At 34.2% G+C, this 26,614-nt stretch overlaps 1 long non-coding RNA gene across 1 annotated transcript in view; it reads left to right on the top strand.

Moving 5' to 3' along the window:
- The window catches only part of LOC100937383 (uncharacterized), a 60,385-nt gene extending 38,074 nt beyond the window's left edge, over nucleotides 1-22,311 (top strand). The window contains exons 7-8 of the long non-coding RNA XR_151360.4: nucleotides 7,790-7,896; nucleotides 21,068-22,311. This is a non-coding gene — a long non-coding RNA (uncharacterized LOC100937383). The remainder of the gene's footprint in view (nucleotides 1-7,789; nucleotides 7,897-21,067) is intronic.
- Nucleotides 22,312-26,614: the final 4,303 nt, after the last annotated feature.

Here is a 26,614-nt window from a genome sequence, read left to right as displayed (position 1 = left end):
AACAAAATCGACATAAATAGACAATATTTGCCTTTGCCATTATGGATTTTGTGTTTTAATATATGAGAAAAAATAAGTAAAATGTAAAAGCAAATAGTATAATAAAGTTAAAGGAGTCATGACAATTGATTCTAACACATTATAAAGCTGCAATATTTAAGATAGTGTGGTATTGACAAAAAGATTGAAGCTTAAAACAATGGTATAAATAGAAATTCCAGAAATAGACCAGATATATTTAGTCAAATAATTTTCAATAAAGATGCAAAGGCAATTCAAATGGAAATACAATAGTCTTTTCAACAGATGGTGCTGAGAAAATTTGATCTCAGTATGGAAAACTAAAAAGCATTAACTTGACCCATGTCTTTTATCAATTTACTCAAAATGGATCACAAAATTTAGTGGGAAAGTTAAGACTAACATTTCTAGAAGAAACCATAAGCCAAAATTTTGTGTGAACTTGCAAGCATATTGATATTTCATTGTAATTCCATATAAGTTAATGATATTGAACCTCTTTTTAAAAACTTATTTGCTATTCGTATATCTTTTTCTGAAATCAATTCTCTGTTTAAATATTTTGCCAATTATTAATTGAACTACTTTTTGTCTTATTGACTTTTGAGAATATCTTATATATTTTTATTAGAGGTTCATGTTGAAATTTGTTTTGTAAATAATTTACTCTAGTCAATGGCTTGTCACTTTATTTTTTTAAAGGAGTCTCTGAAGAGATTACTCTTATTTATTATTTTTCAAAATTGTTTTGCCTATTATAATTCCTTTCTTTTTCTGGATAAAATGTAGAATCCATTTGTTGTTTTCTAAAAACAAAAGCCAAACAATTTTTTGTAATTTTATTGTATTTGGATTGAATGGATAGACAAGTTGTGGAAGAACTGCCATCTTAACAATATTGAATTTTCAAATCCACAAATATGTTTTATTTAAATATTCTTTAATTCTCTCATCAATGTTTTGCACTGTACAGTTTTGAATACAAGTGGTAAGAATATATAGAATGATCATCTTTGTATTGTTTCTGATCTTTGTGTATAAGAATTCAGTCTTTCTTCATTACATATAATATTTGTGTAATATAGTATTTGTATGTTTTTGGTAGATGGCCTTAGTTTTTTTTATTAGGATAATTATGGCCTCATTAAATGAGGTGAATGGTATTTTCCTTGCTTGTATTTTCTAGAAAAGTTTTTGGAAAATTTATATAATTTTTTCTTTAAAATTTGGTGGCACATGCTTTCACAGCATCTGAGCCTAGAGTTTTCTTTATAGAAAATATTTTAATAATTCAGTTTCTGTAATAGGCTTATGACTACTTAGTATACCTATTTCTTCTTGAGTGAGCATTGGTAATTTTTGTCATTCAATAAATTTGCTGTTCCACCTCAGTTGTCAAGTTTAGGGGTATTAATTTTTTCTCGTAGTATATTGTTATACTTCTAATGTGTCTTTATGATGTATAACAATGGCCACTGTTTCATTCCTGGTATTGATGATTTATGTATTCTTTCTTAATTTTTTTCCCTTTAGGCTAAGGGATTATAAATTTTGTTGATCTTGTCAAATAACCAGATTTTTAAAAAAATTTTCTCTATCATTTTTCTTTTACGAAATTAATTTAGTTTATCTCTTTTCTTCATTATTTGTATATTTCCACTTTATTCTAGTGTAATTTTCTCTTCTTTTTAAAGTTTTTTAAGGTGAACATTTAAATCTCTATTTGAAAGGTTACCCTTCCTCTTTTCTATTGTAAACTTTTAAGGCTGTAAAATTTTCCCTAAACACTAAATTAGTATTGTTTGATATGTATTTATTCTCATTCAAATAAGTATTTATCAATTCCCCTGGTGTCTTTCTTTTTGACAAATCTGCCATTTAAAAATAAATTGTTCAGCTTCTAAATTTGAGGGGATTTTTTCAGATTTCTGCTATTGAATTCTGGTTTAATTCTTTTAAAGTTAGAACATCAATTGCTCTAATTTTAATTATTTTGACATATTTGAGGTTTTGTTTGGCTGAGAAAACCATCTATCTTTTAATTATGATCTGTATAGATAAAAATAATATATACTCTGATATTTTAGAATGAGTATGGTATAAATATTAATTAGGTCAATTGACTGAGAGCATTGTTCAGGTCTTCTGTATTCTTACTGATGTTCTCTTTATTTGGTATACCAATTACTAAGAGTGAAGTGTTCACGTTTTCAACAATAATGGTACATTTTTCTATTTCTAATTTCAGTTCTATTCGTTTATAAAGTTTAAAGATTTTTATTTGTGAATTAACCTTTTTATTGTTATGTAATGTCACAATTCATTGCTAATAACATTCCTTGTTCTAACGTCAAGCTTGTCAGTTAAAAATTTGCCTCTATGGCATTCTTTTGTTTATTGTTTGCATGGTATTTATTTTTTTATCCTTGTACTTTTATCTTGTATATGTCTTTGTATTTAATATGGCTTTATTTATCTGATTTGACCATCTATATTTTTAAATTGTTGTATTTAGACCATTTACATTTAATATAATTTTTGACATGGTTGAATTTAAATCCACCATCTTAGTAACTTCTTTCTATTCGATCTGTTTTTTTCCATCCCCTGACCTCCATTTACAAATTTTTTCTCACTTGTGGATTAGTCGTGTGTATTTATTTTTTATTAAATATTATTTCCAATATTTCCTTATTATTTGGACCCACACATTATCTTTGTAAAAACAATATTAATGGTTACCTTTGGATTTACAATATCATCTTTAATATTGCAGGCTTTCTTCAAATAATATTATGTCATCTTACCTGTATTGTAAAACCTCACAGATTTCTATTTCCAATCCATTTATCCCAATTTTGTGCTATTATATTCACACATTTTAATTTTAACTATGTTATAAAGCCACATAATACACTACCATTTTCCTTTAGAACATCAACTATATTTTAACAGGATTTCTCAGTACCAACATTACTTACATTTTGGATCAGGTAATTCTTTGTTGTTGGGAGCTGTCCTGTGTTATAGTACTATATATAGTCTAGCAACATCTTTTGTCTCTACCCACTAGATTCTAGTAGCACCCCCTATTCTCCAACTTAAAAATAAAAAGTGTTTACAGAGATTTCCAAATGCGCCCTGAGGGGCAAAATTTTTCCTGCTTGAGAACCTCTGTTTTAGAGTCATTGAACATAAGAAAAACAAATATTTTTATATTTACTTTTATATTAGCGGTTTCCACAGAGTTTCATTTCTGTGTGTGTGTGTGTGAATGCGCTTTTATGGGGGGGTCTGGTGTCCTGTTTTTCTTATCCATCCTTTCTCTTCTCTGTCAAATTACATGCAGATTATACTGTGTGTTTTACGCTGTGTGTTTTTGTCCCACAGTTCTTTTATTTTAGATACTATATTTCTCACGTTTTTGTTTGCGTAATGTATATTGCTTTGGCTTCCAGTTAAGTAATTCTATTCTCAGTAGTGCTGATGTGTGTATGTGTTTGTCAATGTCTGTGTCTGTGTTTTGCCTAGCATCCCCATTTCACCTTTTTAAATATCTTTTCTGTATCTTTTGAAATTCCCCATATGTTTTTCCATGCTGCACTTGGTAGTTTACCATATTAATTACAGTTATTATAAATTGTCTCTCTGTGAATTCCAACATGGGGTCATTCCTGAGTCTGGTTCCAGTGATTGCTTTGTCTATTAGTAATCCTTTTTTTCTTCCTTTTTTGTGTTTTAATTATTGCTTATTTTGTTATTGAATGTTAAATATTATATGTGGAATAGTAGAAATTGACTTATGGGTTCAAAGAAAGCTTTAATTTTGTAGTGTATCTGGCCTTTAATTGTTTAAGTGGGAATGATGCACTTTTCAGTTTTCTACATCATAGACAGATGTGGCACCAAAAAAACCATGTCGAGGATCATAGCAATATGATCAGATTTACACTTATATTAAAAGATAACACTGCTCTATGGGAACTGTCAAGTGTGACCTGAGAACATCAGTCAGTAAGAAATTGTAATAGCTCAGGCAATAGTTGAGCATGTGAAAAGTTGTTAAATTCATGACATAATATGAAGAAAAAAACTAATAGGATTTTCTCATGGATTAATGTGTGTTGTGAAGGAAAGGAGTTAAAAACAAAATTCCAGGTAAATGTCCCAAGCAATTGATTAAATTGTGGTGACCTTTACTGAGATGTAAGATACTGGATAAGGAGCAAGTACTTCCCAGGAGCAAAGAGAGAGGAAGAGTGGATCATTCATTCATTTATACACCAAATAATTGTTACAGTTTTATTGTATTTGAAATCCTAGGGGCCCTCTAAGTGTGTAAGAAATATCATTCTTATCCTTGAATCACAAGGGATATAAAGCTATAAGCAAGAAATAACAATTTAGTCTGACAAATTAAAGGACAAATGAGATTCAGTATATTATGAAAACACTCCAGAGGAACGCCAATCTTATATGACTCAAAATATTTTCCCTATGAAGTGTGAGGATTATAACTAAAAACACGAAATTAAAATGCTCACTCAAGCATTTAAAAGTTAAAATATAAAACAAAAATTAAGGATGACATTTCCTTACTTTATGTTTTAAATACCTCCTATTGTCTAGGATTTATGTATCTTAGTGTTAACACACAAGTCTCTTCTTATACACTTCAAGTCTCTAAAATTTTTATCCTTTCTCTCTTCTACACTTTTTCATGTGATTTTTCCTCTGGCAGAAGTGACTTCCCCTCCCACATCCCCAATGTGAGGTACCATCTGGTAAAATCCTACTCAACCTTAAATAATCAACTCAGTTATGACCTCCTCACAGAAGCTTTCTTGCAATGCTGCAGAAAGAGTTGGCACACTCTCTCTGTCTGAAATTATTTTCTGTAGCCATTTTTTTCTTTATATTTTACTTGTTCACTTAATTGTTTCTACTTTAGACTCTCATATCCTCTGATTTTTAAATTCATAGCAGAGTGTCCAGCACAGATAGATCAGATTATAAGTATTTCTAAAGTGAATAAAGGCATAAATGAACACATCTATTTCTAAAACAAATGAATTTTTGAACTATTCATTAGAGAAAACACATTGACTCCTAAGCATTTTCTTATTCTTATAAATGAATTATCTTTGACTACAGCTAGTCCTAGATTACTTAGGATGTAAAGAGACTACTACAAAGTATTGACACTGACTTGCTTGACCCAATCAAGATAGCTTTAAGGAAATTCTACAATGTTGCTGTATGAATGTGCTTGTTTCTGTTGCCAGAAACGAAGGTGAAATGTTGGTAAGCAGGGAAAATATGTTTGGGAGGGAAGGACAGAAAATAGGGAACATGAAAATAAGACTCTAGATTTTCTGAGGGAAGAAATACCTCTTGATCATTTTTTCTGTCACCAGTATCTGACAGAAGAAATAGTTAAAGATATATGGTACAAAGATGGCACTATTGACTTTCATATCTCTTAGTACTTCCAAAGCAAAATACTGTCTTTTCACTATCTATCAAACTATAAAATTGTTTTTATTTTTATATTTATTATATGTCATCAGGATAATAAGCTATATTCTTCTTATATAGGCAGGATAATAAGCTATACATGTAATAAGAGTTCAAGTCACTTTTATATTAATAGCAATAATATGTTTACCTATTAGCATGTCATAGACATTCAATTATGCACTGTTAGTAAGATTAGACATGCCTGTATTAGTTGAATATGAGAAATATATCATATTCTCATACTACCTAGTTCACAGTATCTAAATAAAATGTTATTAAAGAAAATCTTATGCCATTATAATGTGCAAAAATTATGCCATAAAATCCTTTAAACAAGATTCCATAGGAAATTTAAAACATTGAATGAAGGCTTACGTGTGTGAGAGAGTGAGAGTGTGTGTGTATATGTGCACTTGAGGCAGTTCCAATATCCCCCACGAATGTATCTGTATACATTTGTGTATTCATATATATACACATAAGATACATATGTATATAAAATAATATATACTATCACAGATACATTCTTGCACAATAAAAAGATTCAAAGTTCAAATATAATTTCCTAAAATAGTTCCAGAGATACTTATCAAGGTTTAAATAATTGTTAAATCAAATCAAGCATAAGGGTAGCAGAAAGCCTGCCAGACTTTCTTTTGTCATCTCCCTGGTAGTTACCAAGCTGAAGAGGAAGACGTTCCCCTCAATTACTGGGACAACTGTAGTTGCTATATCCCCCTAAAGAATTTTGACTTTTCCTTTGAAAAACGGCCGCTTTAAGCTTATTTTTTAACCCGCATGTTAAAAATTAATTCTTAAGGCAGGGCATGGCGGCTCATGCCTGTAATCCCAGCACTTTGGGAGGCTGAGGCAGGCGAATCACAAGGTGAGGAGTTTGAGACCAGCCCGCCCAACGTGGTGAAACTCTGTCTCTACTAAAAAATACAAAAAATTAGCTGGGCATCGTGGCGGGCACCTGTAGTCTCAGCTACTCAGGAGGCTGAGGCAGAAGAATAGCTTGAACCCGGGAGGTGGAGGTTGCAATGAGCCAAGATCATGCTACTGTACTCCAGCATGGGCGAAGTTCATCTCAAAAAAAAAAAAAAAAAATTGTAAAAATAGGAAATATGAAGTACTACGTTAATTACCTTGCAGATTATAATTTTATATAGGTGCAATTTTGAGCATAGGGCCAATTATACCATATGAACCCTTCCATCTCAATCAAACAAAATAGAAACTTTACAAATTTTTACAGGCCAAGTAAACATTACTGCTATGTTCAAAAATATATTTATTTTATTTCCTGAGTTCCCTATAAAGTTTTCTGCCTATATCTGTTATTTTCAGTGCTAAGAAAGATTGAGCTCTTCCAGAAATTTCAGTAATTTGCTTTGCTTTGATTCCTTGTGCAAAAAATTCTATGGTTTGTATATGGAGAGAGAGAGAAAGAGAGGATGAGTATGGGATGGGAGCACAGATCAAGAAACCATTCATTACAGACAAACTTTTAAAGTTTATTACACGTTTTCAAGTTCTACAAAGTATCCACACTTGCCAAATTCCTCATAATTGATAATTTTTAACTTGACAGTAGGGGCAGACTATTTTACTCCGTGTGTGTGTGTGTGTATGTGTGTGTACCTCTCTCTGTCTCTCACTCTTTCAGTGTGTCTCTCTCTTTGTGTGTGTACTAAAATGGGACAGTTTTCTCTGGTTAAAAAGAAAGAGCACAAAATGACTATTAGCTGTATAATTCACGTAACTATATTATAATTTCTTGTCTTGTCAGAATTGTCATTATCTTTGAATTTGGGAATGGATAAAAAAATTAAAAACATTAGCAAGCATTAACACATTTTGTAAAATAAAATTCCATCAGATACTCACGATTTAAAAAGAGTTGTTGGCTCTCTCCCATTTAGCTGTGTATGTGTGTTATTTGTTTACATGCCTCTTGTACATTATTTTTACTGTAGGTATAGTTTTTTCTTTCTTTTTATGATATTGACCTATAATTTAGCACTATCTAGATATGAGAGAAAAAATGTGTAATTGAAGGATTACGTATGTATTTATTTAAAATCATCGTCATCAACAACAAAATCTTTTTCAGGGAAATGTGGTTTCCGCAGGGCATTAACCTTGTTCAAAGTGTTATGTCGCATGATAAATTTTGTCCATTTGCTGAACTGAACTGCTATTGAAATACCATTTCCATGATTCTCAATTTTTCAAATTTATGCAGGTGCTGTACTGCATGAGAATATCTGCATTTAGTATGCGAACTGGAATTGGCAAAGGACGATGGCTGCTCTCCTGCTAACTTTAAATAAGTCATGTCACAAACTGCATGTAAGACTTATATTAATGTTGGGAGACACTGAAACAAATCAGTATTTCTATTAACCTGGGAAAAGATCTTCAAAATATATAACCAAAGTAACTAAAACAAATACTAAAAAGAGTTTACTTTTAAAACTAGGTTTATGAAATATTTTCCCCAAGTTTGCATGATTATTAGAAAAGTGGCTTAAAGAGTAAAGAAAAACTGGAATCTTGTTGACCCCAAGTACTCCTCTAACCCTTTTGCTCTGCTGTTACAATGGACCAGTAAATCTTCAAACATAACACCTCTTAAATTAAAAACAGAAATGGTGTAGATTGCACACATTACAACACTTCTTTTTTTCAATATTAAAGCTTATTTTTCACACATTACTTAATGTTGCCTGTTTAAAATTGTGTTTATATTAGTGTAGCTATCTGTTTGATGGTGGTTTAGTTTAGGAAATAAATCACACAGTGACAATTGGTTGTTTTTTTGTTTGTTTGTTGATTGGTTTTCTGTACTAAAAAGAATACATAGTCAAGCAAAGGTGGATAATTATAAACAGCCTAACAGTATCTAAACTCAGTCTGCTTTCTTTGTAATTAGCAGACAAGAGGGAAAAGATTAAAGATATAGTGAACTCTATAACTCTGTTTTATTGACTCCATGGAAATTCAGACACACATGCTTGAGGGAGACGAAGCGAACTAGAAAGACAGACTTTGTTTAGTGTCAGCTTGTAATTTAAACTGTTTTCAAGTTGGCTTATTATATAATCTTGCCAGGGAGATAAACAGTCTTTACAGGTGCTAAATTGAGCAGATATAATATGTGAGAATTTTGAAAGTAAGCCTAGAACTTGGAACTTGATTCTAAGTGCAAAGAATAGCCACCAACTTTTATGAACACGATTTTGATATTGATATTGATATGACTGACATGTTTTCAGGAAAGGTATCCATCAACATTGATTTCCAAAAGTAAAGGCCATTTCGGAGTTGATATTTTACTGAAATATTCTAGTACAACTGATACTGCCAGTCACTTCTTTGAAATTCTCTTCTCCTTGACTTCGGTGCCCAAGATTCTGTTGATTCTTCTCAAATTACTGTTATTTCTTATTATCTCTATGTGCTTCTCTTTTTCTTTAAAATGTTGATATTTCTTTGAGATATTTCTTTGCATTGTTGGTACTTCATAGCATCCCATCATCAGTTAAAGTCTCTTCTTATTTGACCTGCTTCCCACAAATGAAAAAATAAATTTATCTTTACTCCAATGCCAGCTAAGTGCTGATGACTCTCAACTGTGTCCTGGCTTCTCTCATTTAAGCTTAGACCCATATATTAAACTGTTCATGCACATCTTCACCTAGATGTCATAAAAATGTTACTATGTCCAATAGTAGATTCCTTCCTCCCCAGATAGTGGGCATTCACTGTGTGTTGTATACCCAACACCAGTTTGTCTTTCTTGATGGCTGCTTGGTTTTATTTCGGAAAAATCTCTCTCTCTCATTTGAATGCATTTTTGTCAGTCCAGGAGCTCTGCCCTCTCACTGCAGATGCCAAAGGAGTGTTTAGAGAATGTAAAAGGCTATTTTTGCAGGTATTTTAATTTACCATATTGTGGCCTCAGGGTGAGCATGTTTCTGAAACAGACAATTGGATTCTTTCTCCATCATTCTGGATATTGTAATACAAGGACCAAAAACTTGAAGTCCACTTATTTCAATGATGGCATTCCGCTTGCATGGTTGAGCAATTCTTGCTGCTTCGGTTTCTTTTCTGGATGCTGTCCTATTTTCATAGCTACTATTCTAACTATGCCCCATCTGATATCTTCCTGTGTTAGTTATTTGTTGATGTAAAGCAAATTACCTCAAAATGAAACAACTGAGAATGACCACGTTGATTGTTTCTTACAGTGTCCGTAGCTCAGGGATTTGGGAGTGGTTTAGCTGGGTGCCTCCAGCTCTAGTTTTCTAATGAGATTGCAATCATGCTGTTGGTGGGGCTGCAGCTATTGCCAGCCTCAGCTGGGGCAGGTGAGCTCACTCATGTGGCTGTTGGCAGACCTCAGAAAGTTTGTTTCCAAACTTGCTATATGGGCCTCTCTACAAGGTTTTCTTACAGCATGGCAGCTGTGTTTTATGAGGGTTGGTGATCCAAGAGGGAAAGAGAGAACATCCGTGATTAAAACCACAGCATTCTTGTTAACCTAATCCCTGAGGTAATATCCCATCACTTCAGCTTATTCTGTTCATTAGAAGTAAGTCAATAAATTCAGCCCACAGTCAGTGGAAGGGGATTATACAAGGCTGTGAATCCTAGGGGATTCACATGATTGGGAAACATCTTAGAGGCTGCCTACTATTCCCAACAAGTTTCCTTTCTACGTAAGATAGCCAACATTATCTTCTATTGATTGCAGTCTTACAACTCTAATGGATAAACTATGTAAGCAGTACCCTTTTTTTCTGTATTCCTATGTGGTTTTTTGCCATTACGATCTTCCACCCAAAGTCCAAATCTCGGAGTAATGTTTATCACCTCGTCCTCCCTAACTCTCCACATAAATATCTTTCTATATTCCAATCCTTCAGTTTCTAAAACCACTGCAGTTGAGAGGAATCTTCATGACTGCACTCTTCTATCTTATTATCTGAATCTTTTTCCTCTAGAATTTATGCTTCTGTTCCTGCTTTTAATTTCCTGAACATTTTCCACATATGTAATTATTTCTTGTTGTTCCTATGGCTTTTTCAGCCTGAAACACCTTTTCCTTTATCTCTCCAGTCCCACATTACACTTCTCCTAATGTGTTCTTTTGGGGCCAGCTTAGTCATCAACTTACCTAGAAAACCGCCTCTTATTTCCCAAGTCTGAGTAGTGTATTTTCATTGTGGACTCACAGTGTTATCTGAATCTTTGTTATTGCACTTCACACGTTATTATACTACCTGATATGTGTCTATCTTCCCTGTAAGACTGTGAAATTGTGGGTTAAAACTCTACTTTTGTGTTTATTTTGTGATCTTCATGTCTTGCACATACCTCTTGTATTATGATCTGTATTATAATTCTCAAAATATAATAGATAAGCTGCAAACAAATTTTATATCAACACCCTACATGATTCAATGAAGATAGTTGTATTTGCTCATAACTAAAATTAAATAGCATGAGAATCTATGTGGAGAGTAAGTCGTTGAAAGTAACACTGTGGTAAATTTAGGGCGCACATTGAATTGGAAATTCAGGAATTCAGTAGTCTACTAGGAAAATAATGGAGAATTAAAGCAATTAGATAACTATTTTATCATAATTGTAAATCCTTTTCAATTATATATGCAGTTTATTATATGAAATGGTTTAATATAAATTACCATAAGAGTAAATTTAGAGCTAGTGAAAACCTAAAGATTAGCAGAGGCTTGCAGGGCACAATGAAGACTTTGCAATTTTTGATGATTAGAGATTACATAAACTTAATGTGTAAGGTTGTTTCTAAAACTCAACTATTAGAAATGATTGACATCCACATACCATACACACAAAGGAGAGCCAGAGGACTTAGTGATATTAAGAGATGTGTGTTGTCACTAGTGATGATGACATAAAGTGTGACTTCCAAGTGATACAATGGCCATGAGGCTTGACTTTTCCTTTCTCCTTTCACTTGAAACACCTTACCTTGACTGTCTACATTTGCTTTTTTCCACTAAGAAATTAGGTTCTTACTTTCAGCTAAAATATAGCTCACTAGAAAAGCATTAGGAGATATACCTAATGTAAATGACGAGTTAATGGTTGCAGCACACCAAAATGGCACATGTATACATGTGTAACAAACCTGCATGTTGTGCCCATGCACCTTAGAGCTTAAAGTATAATAAAAAAAGAAAAAAAAAGAAAACTATACTTTAATTGTATAATTCTCTAAAGGCTAGCTTTCCATCTAGATTTTTTGAGCAGCAAGTTTTATGCTTCGTAATGTTTGCCTAAATATGTTTTTTTCCTGAGTTAAATAAAGTTTATATTAAGATCTCAAAATAAAATTTATCCAATTAGAGTAAACAATTTCATTGGCATACATGTTTAGACTTATTCATCTCTTTTCAAAACCTTATCTGCACATTAAAATTACCTTTTATCTGGTCCTTTTTTAATTTGTAAAATATAAATGTATCTCTACTGATTATCTTGTCAATAGATTCTTTAAACATCTTTTATGAATGTAATATTGAAGCATATGAAATTTTTAATTTAATATTTAAAATATTTATGCTTATATAATGTTCATTTTATTACAAATGAAAACAACTTTTTAGACATTAAAAAATTTCAATAGATATTTCTCATCAGAGAATACGTATCAATAAAAAAGAAAAAATCATGTTCATGCTTCATTTATTTTTAATCAAATTTCAATATTTGAGTCTTATTATAAAGATTCCACTTTGTGGTTCTTCATATTTGTACATTTTAATCAAATATACATTGTTCACTTTGACAATGTAATATCATTTACTTATAGAATAAAATTATACTTCTCAATCCCTACTTATTGTCATCACTTGAAACATTGGCTATTTTTACTGGAGAATGTAGCATAAAAATGGACAACACTTTTATTCTTAGAATTTCCTATTTTATCTTTGGAAACTGATAATGTTATTCAACCATGCTTCCAGATTTTTATACTATTTGGCATATTCTTTCCAGAGTTATAAAAATCTGCTCTGTGCATAATGAGGCTTCCTTTAATATCCACTTAAAAACCCACAGAGATCATATTCTTTAGATAGGTGAGTAATTCAGGGTAATTTATAGCTTCAGAACATGCAGCACACTTACTTTTTTTGGTGTTAACTGGTTTTTATATATTCCATCTAATAGTCTGCTCTTGTTCAGCCATCTTTAATATTTTTCTGATTTGATATTTGTTCCAACCATCTAGTTCTCGGGAGTTTCCCCACAGAGCTGTAAACTGAACTATTTTCAACATCTTTATTCAAATTTTGATGCTAAAATTTAAAGTGTATAAAAATCGTGTTGAGAATCTTTCCTGTTTTAAGTAAGACATTGTGAAAATAATAAAAATATGTTTTACATAAATTTTACCCTTTATGCTTGTGAAGATCTTTATAATTTATTTAATTATTCATTTATTTATATCTTTTGAGACAATCTGCTCTATTGCCCAGGCTGGAGTGCAGTGGCACGATCACAGCTCATTGCAGCCTCAGCCTCCTGGTGGATCCTCCCCCACTGAGTTTCCTGAGTAGCTGGGACCACAGATATGAGCCACCATGCCTGGTTATTTTTATTTTTATTTTTTGGTAGAGATGGGGTATCCTTATGTTGCCCAGGCTGGCCTCAAACTACTGGGCTCAAAGGATCCTCCCTCCTGGGCTTCCCAAAGTGTTTGGATGACAAGTGTGATCCACTTTGCCCAGCCATGAGGCTCTTTAGATCCAATGGATAAAGATATTCAATTCTGGTAGAATTGCTTAAAGCAAATAATGTGAGATACATTTCTGAAAATTTCTGTTATATCTAGATAAGAATATGCTTTAATATAAAAAGCAAATTTCTTGACTATGTTTGAAACTTTAAATAGAGCATGTAAGACACTTGCTCATCTGTTTCCTGAAAACCTTTCCCTCTTCACCTTCTCCTCTTTACTTTTTGATTTTTGCATTCCAAAATTCTAAGCATTCAGGGTTGTTCAATATACCATGTCCTTTTGTGTCTCCATATATTTTACTATTCAGATCCATGTGACTTTCTTAACCAGTGTTCCCTCTCTGACAATTCAATTGTTAATACTTGTAAGATGTAATTTTGAATGGATCTTTCCAGTTGCTTTGGCTTTTTCAACTAGAATTCAAGAATGAAGAAAAAGAGACACTAAATACTTTATACTCCAAACACATGACCAAGAAACTATAAAAATTATAAGCATAATTGTTTCTGAGAATTTATTAGTAGATGGCCACGCTGGTTCTCATATTCCACAACCATCACCCCAGGTCCCCACCTATCTGTCTCTATCTATATAGCCTTTAGGGAAAAGTAAATGAAGAATTGTGTTGCTTTGGGATTTCTGGGATGTTTTATTTTCCGTTTCCCAAACCAAGGAAGGGGGCAATCTCTTGATTTTGAAGTATGTGTGTGTGTGTGTGTGTGTGTGTGTGTGTGTAGAGTAGCAGAACAGAATAGATGATCACTTGAGAAACTCTTAAGACTTGAAAATGAGCCACTAAAATGTATTCCACTGAGGCTGGAATATCATTTGAGCCCTGAGCAACATAGCAAGACTTTATCTCTTAAAACAAAAAAAGATCCTGAGCCTCTAAGATGGAGGAAAATACGATCATATTGAGTTAGAGTTTAATAACTGGTGCAATCTGAGCATCCTCAAGGCTCTGTGCCTTCTGGGTCACCATTTAACATGGAAATAACATAATTTCCTTAATTTTATCCCTTGTCTCACCTCATTGCAGAAATCCCTGTTCTGTCCCAAGTTTCCCTGAGCATTCTTATGGCCCTGATTGCCACACTTTGTGTACATATAATATATATGTAAATACATTATATATATTATATACAAACACACTCTTCAATATCAAGAGATTATATACATATGTATATTTATATATGTTTAACTTTTATTAAAAGTTCAGGGGTATTAGTGCAGGTTTGTTACATAGGTAAATTTCTGTAATGGGGGTTGGTTGTACAGGTTGTTTCATCACCCAGGTATTAGGCCTCATACCCATCAGTTGTTTTCCCTGACCCTCTTCTTCCAACCCTCCACCCTCCAAAACGCCCCAGTGTGTGTTGTTGTTCTCTTCTATGTGTCCATGTGTTCTCATCATTTAGCTCCCACTTACACGTGAGAACATACAGTATTTGATTTTCTGTTCCTGTGTGTGTTTGCTCAGGATAATGGCCTCCAGCTCCATCCATGTCCCTGCAAAGGACATGATCTCAATCTTTTTGTTGGCTGCATTGTATACAGATAGAGGACACTGAGATCTTGATCCCTGGCAAGGAGTTTGCTAAATTGCGGAATTAGCAATATAACCAGGCTGGGGACAGTATGGGTAGAATATTCATAGGAAAACTTGACATGTGTCACCTGTTTGTTGGGGACAACTATGAGCACAGAACATGGTTCTTTCTTTGCTGGAAATATTTGAGGGTGAAATGCTGGTTTAAGCAGCCCATGTCTCCAGAATGAGAAGGAATAGTCGTATGCTTGAAAAGGAGGAGAGAATACCTTCAAACCCAGAGTTATTAACAGCCTTCAAAAAACAATAGAGGCTGTAAAAAGTCCTTATAAATTCCTTACTCAAAAACAAAAAAACTCAAGACTATTTTCCCTGCAGATGTATTATTGTTCATATGTCTTTTATTGAAAATATGGCAGAACATTTCAAAATGTATTTCTGTGAATGTATTCTTCACATTCCTGAATACATTAAAAATGTATTCAGTTAATCTATTCAAATTACATAGGTAACAAATGTACTGAAAATATATTCTTATATTCTAATGCTGTATTTATTGGGTACATTTATTTATTGAGTTTGATACTTATGAGGGATATGTTATTTGTATTTAGTCTTTTTCTCTTGATGCAGCAACCGAGAGTTAGGATAGAGATATATTAACAATACTTAAAATGCTGCTATATAAAAAAGAGAGAATTGGATACTGGAAGTTAACAGAGAAAAGTTTGTCCTAGAACCAAATCATACCCTCCCCACCCCCCATCCACCACTCTCACAATCTATAGTTCAAAACCTAGTGAAAACCTGGCTACCTTTCCTCACCCACTTCACAATCCCAAGTACAAGCCTACTGAGGGAAGGGTAGGAGATAGGATTTGAGGGGGGTTGAGGTTAGTATTTTCATCCAGGCTGGGCAGAATCCTTAGAATATCAAAGTGAATGAAAAGTCATGGTATCACCCTAAGATATCATTAAGGAATCGGCCTCCCATTAGGAAAGGAAAATGTAAAACTGTACATTCTAGGGCAGTAAAAAGAGATAAATCAAACTGTTTTGTATGTGTACATTCCATACTTGAGCTTGTTTAATAGCCATTCAGATCCCACATTACTGCTTTGGGAAAAGAGATTTTCAGGCAACTTGTTCTCATCTAGTCTAAAGAGCCATGAACTTCAGAAAGTGACAGAACGTAACATTCATCTATTTCTTAGTTTGGGGGCATAGATATATTATTCCTTTTCTTAGGGTTTTAGCTAAATAAGAAAATTGGATCATTAACACCATCCTAGCAAGATGCGTTTGGCACATGGTTGGGATCTGAAATCTATTTTTTCCTCTTAGTACAAAACTTTCTTGACAGACTTACTTTCTGGCAATCAGGTTTTTTCTCTTAATTAACTTCCATTGTTTTTTTACTTGTTATCTCAACTAGTGCCATTATAATGCTGTATTGTAAGAAATAGTAATCACAACATTTTTCCTACTACTTTGTCATCCCTTTGACTTTAGGCAGATAATAATGGTGGGATCTTCACTTGCCAGCACTATTCCTGCCATTTCAAGTCTGCAAACAATATTATCTGCTTGCTACGCTCTAGGTATTTGTGATGCAGATAGAAAAAGGAAAAGTGTCTCTTACAAAGGAGAATACAGCAAAGACAGAAAAATAAACAGGAAATTTCTGTAGAATAAATGTATGCTTAAAGAGTATGGCTGTTCAGGAAACAAAGGCTTGCTTAGAGAAGTGGTGGTAACCCAATCTCAATGGGCAGTATGCATATTCTTTTGTTTTCATGTAGAACTAATGCGTCTCAATCTTGAATGTAAGTAGAGATTAGATAGTTGAAGGAACAAAAGTATATTGTAGGTTGGGGTTGGGACTTTTTCTATAACTAATAGCAAAAATTTTAGGCATTGAAGGCCATGTGTTGGCTTTTACATTTTTCAACTTTACCCTTGTAGTGCAAAAATAGATATTAACGACATATGTGGCAATGAGTGTAACTGTTCTAACAAAATCACACAGGCGGAGGACTGACTCTTGTTGTAGGCAAATATATTAGCATGAAAGGGTAGATAAATATGGTTTGCAGAGGGATCTCTTTGTATCACCTAGTTTAACTCTCATCACTCTCAAACTTCCACTTTACAAATTATTAATAGCTAATTATTTGGTTATCATTGTGCCAACATTGATAACCGTATTAATAACCATTTCTAAGAAAATTAACCCTAACCCTATTAATAACCACCTCTTTGCTTATTAATAATGTGTAAAGTGGCAGTTTGAGAGTGATGAGAGTTACACTAGGTGATACAAAGAGATGGAAGAATGAAAAACTTTGTCACTATTAGCAGATTGACTGTTGTCAGTAAGTCAGAGTGAGGAAGGATGGCTAAAGGGTTATAGTGATGATTTGAGAAGCAGAATTGCCTAGGAGACTATTGAAAGGAATAGCTTCTAATTTTATGCTACATAATAATAGGGAAAGGAGCAGGGTAGGCTGAAAATTCAAGTGGAAAAAACTTTCTTCAGCTGGCCGGATGCAGTGGCTCACGTCTGTAATTGCAGCACTTTGGAAAGCTGAGGTGGGCAAATCACAAATTCAGGAGTTCAAGACCAGCCTGGCCAACATAGCGAAACCCTGTGTCTATTAAAAATACAAAAAAAAAAAAAATTAGCCACGCATGATGGCGGGTGCCTATAATCCCAGTTACTCAGGAGGCTGAGGCACGAGAATCACTTGAACCCAGGAGGCGGAGGTTGCAGTGAGCGGAGATCGCGCCACTGCAACCCAGCCTGGGCGACAGTGTGAGATTCCATCTCAAAGAAAAAAAAAAAGAAAAGTTTCTTCGACTAAGCCTTTCCATTGATGAACTATCATAATATGTGCCAGGTTGACAATTAGGCATTTAAATCAGGGTTATGGCATATATCCTTTTGGGTGTATCCTTTTAGGTGTATATCCTTTTAGGTGTATATATATCCTTTTAGGTGTATCATCCTTTTAGGTGTATCATCTTTTAGGTGTATCATATATCCTTTTAGGTGTATCATCGTTGAGGCTTGATGGAAATATATCCTTTTTGGTGTATCATCCTTTTAGGTGTATCACCTATATCCTTTTAGGTGTATATATCCTTTTAGGTGTATCATCCTTGAGGCTTGATGCAAATTTATTTAAGGGGGCCAAATGGAGAAAGAACAATTATGAGGTTGTCCAAGTGAAAGCTGATGAGAGATTGTTATAGGACAGCATTGATGACGATCGTGAAGGCAGGCAAATATTTTAGAGATAAATTTTGTTGAATTGGTCATGGATAATTATCAAGAGAAATTGAAACAATGTTGCATAATCTTAGTATGCTAACTTAAGCTCATTTTTGGATATTCAAGAGGTAAAAAATATCAAAAATAGAGAAAATTGGATATATGTGTGTACAGGAAACTTAATTGTTAAAAATAGTAATATTTTAAATATTAATTAGATAAATAGAACACAGATGAATGATAATAAAGTTAATGTCTCTCAATAGGAAAAGTGTAATTGATAATTTTTTGGTGGAATTTAACGCCTTGTTTTCTAAAGATTAAGACTGGTGACAGGCTGTGTTTATATGGCATTTGTCTTTTTTTTCTGAAGAAATTATAGACTTTACTTGAAATGTCAGTGTTATCAGTCTCTTTCCTTACAAAGATAAATGTTGCATCACATCTAAATTACAATATTTTTATCCTTCTCATTAAGGGAAAAAGAGAGAAAGAGAAAGCACTATAGAAGAATGAGTCAAAAGAGTTGGATGAATGACTTTATACTCCCATGTAGCTAATTGTAAATTTTCAAGGGCAAAAAATTGACAATGACTTTAATAAGTCTTGTGGCTTTGTACATATATATTTTGGCATATGCCTCTAGGTCGGTGCCACAAACACGTTTGGTTTCTTCCTTTCTGGGCAGCACAGTGCTATTCAGCATGAAGTATGACAAGAGTGATTGGTAGAGGGTCTTTCAAAGTATTTAGGGCCATCACTGAGGGAAGAATAAGAAAGAAATGCCATTTACAAGATCCAAAGAAGAACAAAGTCCCCATTAAGAACTGAGACGTGAACATCACTTAACAGTGTCTCCTAGCTAGTCTCATGTGTCACTTGAAACTTATTGAAACTTCAAGCACAGAGTACAATAGGGTGAGATTAAAGGTTGAAAACTTTACATTTCCTTTCTGGAATGAGTTTTGGAAAGAATAGCTAAAGTTATGATTCATCTTGGTATTTTATTTGTAGTTGTTATTTTGAGGGAATGCATATCATGTAAGTCTCTACATTGTACTTACTATCTGGGGGCATTGTGTCGCTATTTATAATTTACAAAGTGTTTGGAAAGCAAGATCTAGATGAGGAATAGTTCTAAAGTCATAGGACAGTGTCAGGAACCAGTTTGCATAAACTTCATCTTCCTCAACATATCACCAATCATCGAAAGCAGAAAGCAAAGTCGGAAAATTTCCTCATGTCATGTTAAGGAAATTATTGGTTTTGAATTTTTGCCTTTGAATCATTGCTTTTGAATTTTTCAGAATCTAAATAGTAGGGCATTTGCCACTTCCTCTAATATACTTGTCTCAAAGATGAAAAAACAATTCTGATCCATAGTAGTGAAGTCATTTAAATAACAAGGTTGTTTCCAATTGTATTATATACTTATTTACATTCCAAGTTTATTTCCCCAAATTTGAAAGTGACATATAATTACACATAATTTTAAAACTTTTGAAAAATTTAATAACATGTTAACTGAAAGATGTAGAAAGTAAATCTAATATAGATTTAAAAATACAAATCTGGATAAACATAATCAGTTACAAGAGAAGCAAAAAAAGTACACGGCACAGAATTAAGCCTATGATTTAAACTAGCTGCAATGTCAGGATCCAAATTCCTGTTATGCAACAAATCAGCTGTAAACTTGAGAAAAATATATTTTCTCTCTCTGCTCTATGTCAGTCATTTGTAAAATCATCTACCTGCCAGGAGTGTAGTAAAGATTAAATTAATTATGAGATATAAATTACTTAGAAAAACATATAACGCATATTAAATAATGATTAAAGGTTGTTTTCAATTATTAGTTATTAATATTCCATTCTTATAAAAAGAAATTTGATAATAATTTATTTTCTGTATTTTATTCATGATTTTTCATGTCTATTTCCATGACATACAAGTTTAATATAGCTTATAAAAGTGACTAATTTATATAGATATTAAATTTCAAACATAATGCTCTAATATAAAAAACATTCTGTTTCAGAAAGAAATTAAGTTACACTGTTTTCATGTAAATGTTCATGTAGTGATTGATACTTCTATTCAAAATAAAATGAAGGGTTGACATAATTCCTCAGCTAATATAGTCTCACACCTTTATACTGAAAGTGAAATCTTTATACTGCATGTAAAATTTGTTCTTGCTGGAAGTTGTCTAGAGTTATAGTAATCAAAATGCTAAAAAAAAGGGAAATATATATTTAAGTATCTAGAGAAGTATTTAGGCGTATAGATATCTTTAGTTATGTACATGCTTAGAAGATTGTGTTCCCAATTCAAGTTTAGTATATATACATACTTTATATATATATATATATATATATAAAAAACACATATATGTATTTTTTACGGGTGAATATATGTATATACATAAAGCTAAGTATATATGTATATTTATTATATATATAATAGATATATACCCCAACTATGCTTCAGTATTTAGAGATAATGCAACAGAAAATTACTGAAAACAACCTTTATTTTTAAGAACAGGAGAATATAATGTTTCCCAAATTAAGATGGGAGCATTTGTTTGTTTCAACACTGAGGTACCTATGGCAGCTGTGTTACTCTTGCTACATTTCAAATTCCTTGGGTAGGATGACACCATTGTAGTTTACTGGATTCTTTCCTCTCTGTTTTGGTTTGTGTCCTTGGTTTTTTTAGAGAGTGACTGGATGTGTCTCCTGGTATATAAGCCAACATAAACAGAGCTTTCAATAGGTCATGCTTAATAAAGACAGAATGGATGTGATCGTTCTGTTCAAATTAAGGTATCCTACACGCCTGTGGGTTAGATTAAAGGGCATTCATTACTCTGATATTAACCTTGTTTTTTCAGTCTTTCTCAGATTTCCTAAACTTTCCAGAGAAAATGGTCTTCTCCCTGGCTCAGCAAGAAGATGAACTTTAAACACTGAGAAAGTCATCATCTCCCTGGCTCAACCAGAAGATGAACTTTAAACACTATTCTCAATGACTCGATGTTCCCATCACTACTCCTATCATAAAGGGAGGGGACCCAGATACTGAGAATTTTATCATAGTGTGAACTGTCTGGTATGTCATTTAAGTAAGCCCATTGCTGAAATATTTTCCATATTATTAGAAAGAGCTGAAGAGAGGGGTTGCAATGGCTTCTTTATTTTTTGTCTTTTGGGGATTAAAGGAACCTGGTTCAACAAGGGCCTACACCTAAGTCTCTTGTTGTACCAGAGTACAATTTAGGACTGCTCCTGAGAAGGAATTAGCTAGAAATCTAGAGAGTAAGGGTAACAGATTTACAATAGAATAACAGCCTCAGTATTTTTGGTTCCTCTCCAGTAAAGATCACAAAGAATATTGCTAAATCGCTAAAACACCTTTGCAATAACGTAAGTGCTTACAGCTATATACCAATGTAGCTCAGTTACTAAACTGGAGTAAAATAATTTCTCTTGTGTAGAAAAATTGGTTGGCTGTGGTTTTATAGCAGATTTGCAACTATTAATAGTTATGCCAATAATCGTTTAACGATGCATATGTTAATATATATGGAAAGACAATGTGTATAGACAGATGTGTAAAATTGAAAAATAAACATATAACGAGAGAGAAACATCTATCGAACAGACAATATACATACACGTCAAACACAACAGCAGTTTTAGTGACCATAATATTTATTTCTCATTTTTACATTGGTTACATTAGTGACAACTGAAAATGACAGTTGGCAATGCAGCTAACAGTTTCAATAAAAGTATAAAACAAAAGACTGTGTACAAAGCATGTGTCTTTCTGCTTTTGTAATCTTCCGTTGGAAAAAATTTACACACCTAAGTAACCATCTGTTTTCTTCAAGAAAAAATCATTCTTATTTCCCTCTCTCATCTTGAAAACAGCTGTCAGCCAGGAGGGCAGAGCTGAAATTTATTGTCACATCACATGAAGCATAGAACAGACTCCACTACTCCTCAAGTTTCAAAACTTTGCCTCTCACAAAGTTACCTTTTATTTTCCTCTTGTTTGTCACTCATCTCCCCTACTGTGCTCTTTTTATTTCTTTTACTATTAATAATAAAGTTTGTGGATGACTGTATTATTGAATGCCTACCTTAGTACAATAATTCAAGAAGTATTTGAATATTGCATCATTGGCTTTAGAAAACAAATATTTATAGGCCATTTCAACTTCATATATATATATATATATATATATTTAATTTTCACAAATTGAACATACCCACAAAACTAGCATCCAAATCAAGAATGCAAATACTGCCAACATTCCAGAAGTTTCTATAATACTTCATTCAAATCACTACCTGCCTGCTCAAAAGATAACCATTACAGCCAGGCGTGGTGGCTCACACCTGTAATCCCAGCACTTTGGGAGGCTGAGGCAGGTGGATCACCTGAAATCAGGAGTTTGAGACCAGCCTGGCCAACATGGTGAAACCCCATCTCTACTGAACATGAAAAAAAAAAATTTAGCCAGGCGTGGTGGCGCACGCCTGTAATCCCAGCTACTCGGGAGGCTGAGGTGGGAGAACTGCTTGAACCTGGGAGTCAGAGGCTGTAGTGAGCCGAGATTGTGCCACTGCACTCCAGCCTAGGTGACACAGCAAGACCTGGTCTCAAACAAACAAACAAACAAACCAAAAAACTATTACTCTGAATTTTTGCCTTTTTTACCTTCTGTAATTTATTTTTTTCTTAGCCCTGATTCAATTATATCAGGCATTGTTAAAATTGAATTAAAATCTGAAAACAGTGAAATGTACAAATATTAAGTATACAATTTGATGAGCTTTACAAATGTACATACCTCCATACATATCTCAATTGCGATAGAGTCATCCAAGAAAATTTCCTTGTGCTTTCTTACTATAGCCAGTCCATACACACCACAGACAAAAATATTTTCTGATTTCCATTACCTTAAATTTATTTTGCCCAATTTTAGCCTGTCACATAAATGAAATCATGTAGCACGCATATTTTGGGGGAGTCTGACTTCTTTCACAATCAAGATGTCATTTCAAAATTTCATCCATGTTTCCTCATAACTCGGAGGCACCAGCTAGCTAATTGGGAATGGTGGTCCGTAGAGTTCCTAGAATAACAAAGCTGAATACAGAAAGCTGAGTTTGAAGCAGAGACACAATAGCTTAAGAATTGGCACAAGCCAAGAGGTAAATATAAAGGTTATTATAATAATCGGTGACTTCAAAATAGCTGTGATAGCCTCAGACCAGAAGCTAGCTCAAACAAACCAGCCAACCAAACACCAGCATAGAAACACTGAGATAACTGACATCAGAATTTGGAAGTTGGAAGATATTTCCACTAACTATAAGGTTAATGGAACTAGGTTGGGAAAAGTAATTATGCACTTGGAAACAGTTTACTTATGTAGTGGAGCAGAGTCCACAGCAAAAGACAGAAATAAATTTCATTTAAAGTCTGACCCAGAGAACCCAGGTTTCTACTAACTGGAAAACCAGATAGTTACCATTATGATGGACAGTTGATACATTCTGAGGAGGTTTTTGTACTCTTGCCCATAGTTTTACAGCCATTTGGGGATTTCAATTCTAAGAAATCAATGCTGCAGAGAGTCAGAAAGACTGAAAATGGTGTAGAAGTATACAGTATTGCAACCTGTAAGCAATTTTATATTAAAAAAATTACTTTCAGCAGGGTGGATAGGAAAATATTCTTGGAAATGGTGAATTCTCAACATCATGTTGTCCTTTATTTTAAATTATCAGGAAACTAAGCAATAATCTTATTTGAGGCTGCATACAAGAAACCTGTGTTCTATGAATGCAATTGTCTTATGAGAATAGAACAGAATACCGTACTCTAAAGATAAACTTGTCAAGTGTAGATATGGGCAAGCCCAGATTTAACCAGTGCTTATGTGAAAAGTATGCCCAGATGGGGATATTCTTATATATTCTTGGCTGGTGAAAATAATGGATCTGAACAAAATATTTTTCTTGCTATATCTGTAATAAATAATTTAATATAATAAAACAAAGGCAGCACAGCTAATATATAATTTTCTATAAAGTGAAGGAAGTGATACCATAAAAATGCATGAAAAAAGCAAATACCTGAAAGTTATCTACTGCAGAAACCCAAATAAATTGGTATATTTTTTCATATAAAAAGTGGACTTTATGAAAGAAAAACATAAATGAGTATGCGAAAAATAGGGTGTTTGCCTAAATTCAAGAATTTTTGGTTGAAATTAGTAGAAATCCATTTCTACTAAGATGGAAGGGAGGGAGTAGGGGAACAGGGAGCTTTTATGAAGGTATCCAGGGCTGTGCTGCAGAATTCAAGGGTAACCAATCTTCTAAAGGGACTGTGCAGAAAATGGAAAATCTCTGGGAATCTAGCGTGAAGTCACAGCACCACTCCTTTAGGTATATGTCGTTGCATTTGCCTCAGTTTTCTGTCCGCTGGGCAGCTGCACAAGCAATGCAAGCCTGACAATGTTCTGGGCAATGTTATCCAGAACTCCAGAGCAAACATCGCTTGCCAGTGTTGTTCCCTATCAAGATGAAATGTCCAGGCCTTTACATCCTCACCTCCGCTTGTAACTGGATGTGGACTGTCCTGGGTGACATGTGACCTTCAGGGAAGCAGCTGTCTGCCGCTGAGACAAACCACAGAAAGGTGACAGTTGGAGATGTCTACAGACTGCGTTCCCTGAAGCCTGGCAGCGAGCACTTTCTCGAAGGGGCATCTAGAAGGAACATCCCACTGACTACCACAATGCACTCCCTTTGCCTCTTGGATTCACTTTTTCATATACTTTCAGCAATTAGCTTCTCCATGAATTCACAACACTCTTTTTTTGAAGGGTAAAAGTAACAGATTAGTTAAGTGAACTACAAACCTATTGCTGTACTTAATTGTCAGGGACCAAGTGATACTTACAGACTCTTTCTTCCACTTTTCATTCTTTCCCCTTTATCCTTAGCTAGTCCTTCTGCTGGCCTCATGGATGACTTACCTCATGATGAGACCTAGACCATCATCCCTGAGGGTGTGACTTCCTGTTCATCACAGCTTCTGGGGCCAGATTGCTGTATCTGTCTTTTTGCAATTGTCACAATTGGGTGAAGAATTACCAAGACCTACTTAACTAGATTATCTGGGTGCCACGAATATTCACTGCTCCATTGTGTAACAGCACTTTTGCCTTTTCCTCAACACGAAGGTCAATCACCGTTGCCAAGATTGTGACTCCACTTCTTGTCTGCTTGTCCTTGGAACAAAAACCTCAAAGTGCCCAGGGGACAGCTGTGCCCAGTTTCTAGCTCAGTTGGAAACTTGCTTTTTCTAACCCCTTGGGGAACCTGGATGTCTACTCAAAAACGTCCAGAGTAGCAGGCATGGGTAGCACAAAGTCCCATGGTGGGTCATTAGAATAATGACCTCTGCTTCCCTTCCTTGTATCACAAAGCCATGTATTCTTTCTTTAGGCCACCAAATCACATAATGGTGTTTGATGCAAGGTATATACTGCCTCCTAGAGGATGGCATCTATAGTAGTCTGTTGTCACGCCGCTAATAAAGACATATCAGAGACTGGGTAATTTATAAAGAAAAAGAGGTTTACTGAACTCACCATTCCATAGGGCTGGGGAGGCCTCATCATTGGGGCAGACGGCAAAAGGCACATCTTACATGGCAGCAGGCAAGAGAGAACATGTGAAGGGGAACTCCTGTTTATAAAATCATCAGATCTCATGAGACTTATTCACTATCACGAAAACAGCATGGGAGAAACCCGCCCCCATAATTCAATTACCTTCCACCAGGTGCCTCCCACCAGGTGCCTCCCATGATATATGGGGACTATCACAATTCAAGGTGAGATTTGGGTGGGGACACAGACCCAAACCATATCAGCATCTCATCTCCACAGAATATGGCCTCTAGAATGGGGATTCAGAAATGTATCCGCCATTGCTTCAGTTCTGTATCAGGCCAGCGGGTCCTGGGTGGTGATCTTATGTGATCTGAGCAGTGGATCTCACAGTCAGGGCCTACTTATATCCTGAAAAGTGGGTCCATTGATCTCAGGTGATATTCGACAGGATCCTGGCTCGTAAATTAAACACTGTAAATGCTAAAATAGTGGTGGTTGTTGAGGTTCTTAGGGCAAGAGAAATCGATATCCAGAATGTTTTTTTTCATTTCTGTGAGAATAGACTGCTGGCTATGCTTATATGAAAGAGCCTAAGGTGGTCACTTTCCCAGCAAGTGGTTGGATGGTGGCCTAGAAGAATAATGCTGTGGTGAGGGGTCAGCCTTAGGGCTTATTGCTATCTGGTTGGCTGTTTGGCAATGGAAATAGCTAGATTACCCATGAAAAGTGAGAATC

Source organism: Pongo abelii, chromosome 22 (assembly GCF_028885655.2).
Source record: "Pongo abelii isolate AG06213 chromosome 22, NHGRI_mPonAbe1-v2.0_pri, whole genome shotgun sequence".
NCBI lineage: Eukaryota > Metazoa > Chordata > Mammalia > Primates > Hominidae > Pongo > Pongo abelii.
Note: the sequence above shows the minus strand (reverse complement) of the source record. Positions and strands in the feature narration are given on the sequence as shown.